The sequence below is a fragment of the Triticum urartu genome, unplaced genomic scaffold (assembly GCF_003073215.2).
Source record: "Triticum urartu cultivar G1812 unplaced genomic scaffold, Tu2.1 TuUngrouped_contig_6325, whole genome shotgun sequence".
Classification (NCBI taxonomy): Eukaryota; Viridiplantae; Streptophyta; class Magnoliopsida; order Poales; family Poaceae; genus Triticum; species Triticum urartu.
Window position 1 is genome coordinate 1 of NW_024117079.1, and position 7,905 is coordinate 7,905.

Below are 7,905 nucleotides of genomic sequence, written 5' to 3' on the forward strand. Positions count from 1 at the left end.
CGGTGCCAAAACTGTTGGTTGCGGTGCCAAAACTGTTGGTTGCGTGAGGGCAGAGGGGAGCGACGTGGTCGGGAAACGATGTTAACCCAATGGCAATGATCGGTAATTAATTAAGTAATGGCAATGGTGGGTAATTAAAGCGTAAAACGCGTTTAGTATGCTGGAGGGATGTAGACCATCAGATTGCAGGTTTCGATGGATAGGATGATTTAGTTCTCCGCCCTCTTTTTTTTTTATAGTGGTATATTAGATAGTAGATGTAAAAGCAGGGCCGCTGGCCGCATACTACTCTTTATCTTTCCTTATATTGCAAGATGTAATTCCAACAATTTTTTAAGGTAATCGTGTTCGAGGCTCGTGGGACGGATACTGGGATCCTTTTCATTTTGGGCTGACCAGTCAACCCATTGAAGCCCATTAGGAGGGCTACACTAGCGGGCGCGTCTATCTATCGCAAGCAGCGACTCCTGTAGGGAGTTGGTACTCTACCACCCCAGTAATCCATTTTACTTTTGTTTATATTTAAACTAAAAATGCCAAATAGATACATTATGAAATAAATAAATTATTTAACTTCTTAAAAAGTGTTCATTGTACATTAGAAAGAATGTAAATGCAGTGTAAAAAATGTTCGCTCTACTTTGAAAAAAATGTGTGTACCATTGAAAACGAATGCCTGTGACATTACAAAAATGATCATGTGTTTAAAAAATATATGTCACATTTTAAAAAGAGTTTTATACGACGACAAGAAATGTTTGCGTAATTCAAAAAAACTTCATGTCGTTTAAAAAACGTATACTGCATTTTGCAAAATGTTCACGTGTTTCGAACAAAATGTTTGTGACATTTTTAAAAATATATTTATCAAGCATATGAAAATATTCAATTACTTGAAAAATTAAGTTTCGTATCATACAAAAATATGATTCATCGTGTATTTTAATAAAATCTAAACAACATTTGAAATTTTTGGTTAATAATGTATTTAAAAAATTTAAACGTATTTAATTTTTTAAATGTACAATTTATACGAAAAAATAGCGACATAAAAATATATTTGATTTTTTAATCATGTATTTTAAAAATGTTAAACATGTATAAATATATTCGTGCTGTATACCATGTGTGTGTGTGTGTGTGTTCAAAAAATGAAAAAATATAAAAAGGAAGAATAAAAATAAAAACAAATAAATAAACAAAAAAACCAAAAGAAAACCGAAGAAGAAACAAAGAAAAAAACTTTCACTCGGTTACAGCGCTGGGGCGGCCTAATAGCCTCTGATCTATACAAATCACTATGAGCAACACAGCTCTCGCACGGTGGGCTATGTGACCCCAAATCGTATACAGCCCATGTTCCCTTGGATCGTTTTAGTGGGCCAGCGCATATATGGACGCACGTCCCTCAGAAGCTCTCAATTCGTGAGTATTTTTTTCAAATTTGGGAGAATTTTTATGCAAAACACATGAATTTTTTGAATTCATAAATTTTTTTAAATGCGTGAAATTTTTTCAAATTTATGATTTAAAAAAAAATGAATGTTTCTCAGATTCCTGAATTTTTTATAATTTTCTGAAGAAAATAATTTCTTTCCAAAATTCGTGAACTTTTTACAAGTTTGTGAACTGTTTTTCAAATCCGTGAACTTTTTCAAACTCAATAACTTTTTTGAAATTCGTGTATTTTTCAAATTCATGAACTTTTTCACATTCAAATTTGTGAATATTTTTCGAAATTTATGAACCTTTTTCAAATTTGTGAACTTTTTCAAACTCGTGAACCTTTTCCAATTTTGAAAATTCAACGGTCAACACTTGTCAAACAGTCCACTGTAAAGAGTCGATTTTTTTAGTCGTCAGAAAGTCAAACCATAAGCACACGTGAGCCACGATCGAGCTAGGAGCGAGCCGGTGTAGCGATCTAACAAGAAAGCTTAAGGCCTTGTTTGGTGGAGGAGGTTTGGAGAGGTTTGGAGGGGAATGTCCTCGCAGGGTTCAAAATCCACAGAAATCCTTGTCAGCCCATTTGACACGTAGAAATTGAGCAGACCAATCCTCTTCGATCCCCACGAATCCCCTTCAATCCATGTGGTACAGAAAACCTCCCAAGACACCCATGGAATTGGACGCTTTGCTTTGATGCTGCTGTTGTAGGAGGTTTAACCAAATAGAGGGGTTTATGAGGGGGGGGGGGGTTAGTGGGGAATTGAGGGGATTTGGGTGGAAGAGAGGGATTAACCAAATCCCCTCATATCCCCCTCCATTCCGGGGCTGCAAAACCTCCCCTGTCAAACGAGGCCTAATAGGCCGGACCAACAATGCATGCGCGAACTCGCATAGAAGGACTAGTTGACGAGCGCTCCAAAGTCGCAACGATTACTCGGGGGAGCTGAGGGTGCGCTCTTAGCCGCCGCCATGTGCCGCTTTTTGATCGCTCTCTCTAGATTTTTATTTTATTTTTTCACACGCGTTTTCTGTTTTTTAAACTTTTTTTTTACTTTTTGGTTTTTCACCAATCTTCCTTAGCTTTTGGAACAAAAACAATTTTAGAAAAAAAATTGCTCGAAAAACATGTTTTTTTCTCCCGCGAAAGGCACGATTTTGCTTCCGCGAGAGGCGCGGTCGTGCCTATCAGAAACGTAAAGAAACACATTCTATTTTTTTCTTCCGCAAGAGGCACGGTTGTACTTTCGAGAGGCACGACTCTGTGCCTCTTGAAAACGAAAAATAACATGTTTTTTGTTTTTTTTTCCTTTCGCGAGAGGCACAATTTTGCTTCCGCGGGAGGCACCGCCGTGCCTTTCGAAAATGAAAAAAACACGTTTTCTGTTTTTTTCTTCTTCCGCGAGAAGTACGGTCTTGCTTCTGCGAGAGGCAAGGTTGTGCTTTTCGCAAGAGGCACGACCGTGCCTTTTTCGGGAAGGAAAAAAATCGTGCACCCGGTTCGTTTTTTTTGTCAGGTTTTTTTTGTGAAAAAAAGTTTATCAAAACCTATCGACTTGGGATCTAGTTTTAAAAATCTCGACGCGAGGAATCCAACCGTGAAAATGGTTTGATATTTGAACGCACGGTTTAAAAGATAAAAACATTTTGAATAAACGGATATACGAAAAAAGAAAAAAAACTCTCATGTTGCGATAAGTAACGCACATGCAGCACGCCACTTATTACAATCTGAGAAGATGGAAGTGATCTTTGCAAGGATTACTACTCGATTAGTGATTTCGGGAAGACTATACGGAGAAGTAATACGTCTCATCTATAGTAGTGCGGCGGCTTCTGGGCCGGTCCAATAGGATAGCTGCTCTTGATTTTTTTTCTTTGTTTTTTTATCAGTTTTCTCACAAGTTTACATTGGTTTTCTTAGGGTTCTTTGTTTTTTTTACGGTTTTCTTCTTGTCATATTCTAAATTAAAACCTGCCATGCTCAGAATTGTCATGCTGTCTGGAAAGAATTGTCATGCTACATCAAGTGGGAAAAGCTAAAAATTGCCATGTTCTAAAAGAACTAAAGTTGTCATCCCCAATGTGTTCGCTTAGATTGTCATCCCGAGCGAAACATTTTTATCGTTAGCTCGTAGCTCGCTCAGTGAGGGTACATGGGAGCAAACGCTTTAAAACTGATGCACAAGATCTGACGTGCTTTGGGGGCCTTTCGCTCGGATTGCTCAAAAATCTACATGAGATCTATAGCATTCAGGTAAAAACTAGATACTTTGCCTGAAATCATCTGCGCTATCAATTTTAAACATGTCCTTTTCTGTTTACCAGGGTTTGCGACGACGGTACAAGTGTTTCTTAGCACAAATACTCCCTCCGTTCCGAATTACTCGTCATAGAAATGAATGTATCTAGATATATTTTAATTATAGATACATCCAGTTCTGTAACGAGTAACTTAAAACGGAGGAAGTACAAGTGTTTTCTTGTCCAAAGAAGAGGCCGTGACAGTTGGCACCGAACAAGCGGCGCCCGATACCCCGTCGAAACCGGCCGGGCCCGGCGGCACGCAGGTGTCCACCCTCGCAATGACCCAGCCTCCATTCATTCAAAAAAAGAAAAAAACATGGCGAAAACAACACCACGGAGGCGGCCGCGGCCAGCGGCCACGCCACGAGACGACGACGGCGACGACGGCGACGCGAATGATTGGGAGGAGAGAGGGGCGTACGGCGGGGCGATCCGGGCAGGGCGGAAGGCGACAACGGGAAGTGGGCCGCGACAAGATCCATGATCCGAGGAGATGGTACTCGCCCCCTCCTCCCCGCCTGGATTTTTGTTCCTTCCCCACTCCGTACTTGTCTCCACCCGCTTGGATCTTCCCGGATTCCCTCCGCATTATGTATGCACTGCGCGCTGGGGGCGGCGCGCGCCCACGCCCGATCGCCCTAGGGCTCCTCCCATCGATCGATCCCTTGTGCCCGCCGCTGCCGTAGGAGCCGAGATGCGCCGATCGAGGGTGAAAGGCGCGTTTTAGTTTTTGCGGAAATTAGGGCCGAATTCGTGCTGGATTGAACGAATGATTCGATTGCGCTGCATGCGGCGGTTGAGGAATGTGTACGGTAGGACCGTCGATTTGTGGTTTCCGATTTGAGAAATTCGTAGAACATTCAGCCCAATCTCGTTATTATTGTCGAGAAGCTCCCCTTATCCTCGAAGCTGCGGCCTCCTCCCTTTTAATTTAGTGAAAACATGCACCGGCAAGAGAGATCCGACTGATTATTCAAATTCGACGGTCCCGCGTTTGTTCCCTGCGAAGGATTATCAAATTGTAACATCAGGGGATATTTTAATCTGGGTTACATAAATAAACATGTCACCCTTGGATATGCCACACACATCTAAATCACTAAATGCCATTGGTTGAATATCAGTAACGAGGGCTGGATTCGGTGCTGACATTGCACAACTAAGGAAGAACTGTGTCTGTCAGATTGACCGAAATCAGGTGGGAAAAGATTAGGGAGTGTCAAATGGTTTATAGGGAGTGGAAACCGGGGAGAAAGAACAGGAAGAGATGATTCTAACCTTTTACAATTGTTAAGCCTCAGGTGCTTAGTGATTAAACCACTCTGAAGTAGTTCATATAGATGACTTCATGGGCTGTGTATTACTAGTGGTTTACCAGTGTGATGCTGACCCTTTGTACTAACACCTGTCATGGTTAGTTTGCATCAGCTTATGAAACATTCCATAGCAGTTATGTAAGCAACTGAAAGAGTCCACTGTTAAGAGCAGTACATTGGTTTTCTTGGTAATTGGATCCAAAGGTACTATATTCTGATATTGACAAAGTGAATATTTAAGTTATCTAGCAAATATAAACTTTTATTGAACTGTGGAAATGTTACCGACTCATTTTCAGATGGCACATTTCACCTGACATTGTCTCTGACTGTGTTGCATGCCTGCGTTAGGATGAATCTTGTGATGGTTGAAGTTGGTATAGCACTCGACCAGTTTCTGACTCTCTTGAATTTTATTTTGCAACTTCAGGAAAATACAGGGAGGTTAGAGAAAGATATTTTTACAGTGAGATGGCGTTGGCCAAAACTGGATGTCTGCAATGCTGCAGCCAAAGCCATGACATTGTCTATACAGTACATGTCAGCAAGTGGAACGCAGAACAGTTACTCTGAGAAGGTACCCAGATGGGTCATGAGAGCAGCTCAATGCCTGGTGTTGGCAGTCATGATGTGGTAAATATTCCTGCTTCTGCATTCAATATCTCTATACACTGATGGGCTAGTATGGGCCTGAATATGTTTTCATCAACTGTGCGTACAGTGATCATATTCATATGGACCTTTCCCTCCCCCCACCTCTCTATCTCTCTCAGCTGCGCAGTTACTGCTCAAGAGACATTCATTAATAAATATCTTACTGTTCTTGTGTTTACCTGCTCGGACATCATTGCTGCAATTTATTAGTTATATTCCTGAGGCAGGCAGCATCGCAATTCATGAATTGGTATCAAAGATGTAACTACTTCATTTACTTCGTGTATGCCTGCACAGTTCTTTCTATTCAAATGTCTTGTTTGTTCCATTCAACTATTCACCAAAATGCCTGCAGAGAGTATAGTCTTGCTCATTTACTTTCTGTGTATATCCGAACCATCCTCCCTCTTCAAATGGCCTGTTTGTTCCTCCTGTAAAAAAAGCATGCAGATAGCACAATCTAGTTCTTAGCTATTCTTATCCCTCCCTGTTCAGGTGAGATATAATTTCAAGACGACAATGCCCTTAGGTTGGTGGAACATCCATTATAAGGAGGATTCGAAATAAGTGGGGCAGTAATTTGTTTGATGATGCTTTTTATTTGGTCTGCCGTACCAGTCCACCAATCCCTGTTATACATTTGGGTATTATCAGAAGAGCACAGTCACGTGATGCACATGTGATGCCATGGATTCTTGGACGAATGGCATGATCATCGATTCATGGTGCCTGCTCTTGGCATCTGACACGACAGGTCAGAATCACGTATCCCCATGTTGGTATGTTTTCATGTAGTCTGTTGCATGCATTAATTTCTTAAATATAATTTTAGTTGCTTTCCTAACGATATGCAAAACGATTTATGCTGGTTACAGCAAAACTATGACTATTTACCTAGAAATTGTATTCCATGATGATTTTTGAGCATCTATTCATGCCGTTAAGAACTGAACCAGACAGTTATGTATGCTGGACATGAGCTATGCTTAGAAACTTAGCAAATGGGCAGTCTAAAACAAACCTAGCAAGCAAGCAGTAGAAAAGTACTGTGATGACTAGATCAATGAACCTGTAATGACAATGTCATGGTGTTGTAACAAATTCAGTATGTTAATTGTCACATGTTTTCAAATGTTAGCTTTGGGATGAGTTAGTTGAACAAGGAGACTGTTACTATTCATGCATAGATGATGATCATGCCAACAAGGGATCATGAGCACTATATCAATTGAACAGACATCTGCACGGTGGAGGAAAGATGTATAATGCCGATGGTTAGTTTTTCTCCTTTTTAAAAGAGGAGTATCCAGATCAGATATTTGTTCCTATATCTGCTCAATCCAGGCTGGACCAATCTAAGGACAAGAGCCAAGACCCACTAGAAATTTGGGCAATGAAAAACTTGTACTGGCCTTGCTTTGATCCTGGAACAGTGTATGCCAGTGGTTGGAGGCGTCGAGCTAACCTTTTCCGATAGCAAGAACATTGATTTCCATTTTTCCCATTACTAACAAGACGAGAGAGAAGATACTTCCTTGCTATGAGGCAGTGAAAGCTGGAAGGACTCCAATCATCAGGACGCAGCTTGGCGCGCTGCTGCTGTCTACTACTCTCCGACATAATGGCATAATTCAAGGGTGCTAAGGGCCACAAGAGTTTGGTACGTAGTGCCCCAAGGCACTCAAACAAAACAAAAACCAAACGGTCTACGTGATGAGGGATTAGATTATCTGAAGGACCATAGATCTTAGGGGATTTACTGGGGGGTTGTAATGCCAGTAAAAACTAAGTAGATTTGGGTCTTCGAGGTCTCCCTCGGTAAGTCTATGAGCTGGAATCCATGGAAGAGTGTACACTCCAAGCATGTCGAGCTCATCATATCTTTAGATAGTTGAGGGAAGGTTTGGTTGGCGTGAGCTTGATTTGTTTTCTGTGGTGGTATCGGAATTAGGAGAGAGCTTGGGGTTAATACGGTGTTCCACACCCTGATCACAGCTGTGCAGTCGTTGGTCGGACGGCTGTCGGGCACGATACAGTTTGTTAACTGACGGGAAGCTTTTTGGCGGACCTGCTCTCGCATGTGATGCTAGACCCTCTTGATCCTGTCATTTGGCCTGTGCCGGAAGGTACGGCTGTAGAGAACTTTTATGTATTCTTTGTCGCTTGTTTGATGCTCTTTCCC

General features: G+C 41.4%; 1 long non-coding RNA gene across 1 annotated transcript; it reads left to right on the forward strand.

Annotated features, from left to right (window-relative positions):
* Positions 1–4,031: 4,031 nt before the first annotated feature.
* Positions 4,032–7,887, forward strand: LOC125530450. Its single transcript, XR_007292931.1, has 3 exons — positions 4,032–4,249; positions 5,500–5,702; positions 6,219–7,887. It is a non-coding gene; the product is annotated as an uncharacterized LOC125530450 (long non-coding RNA).
* The last annotated feature ends 18 nt before the right edge of the window (positions 7,888–7,905 follow it).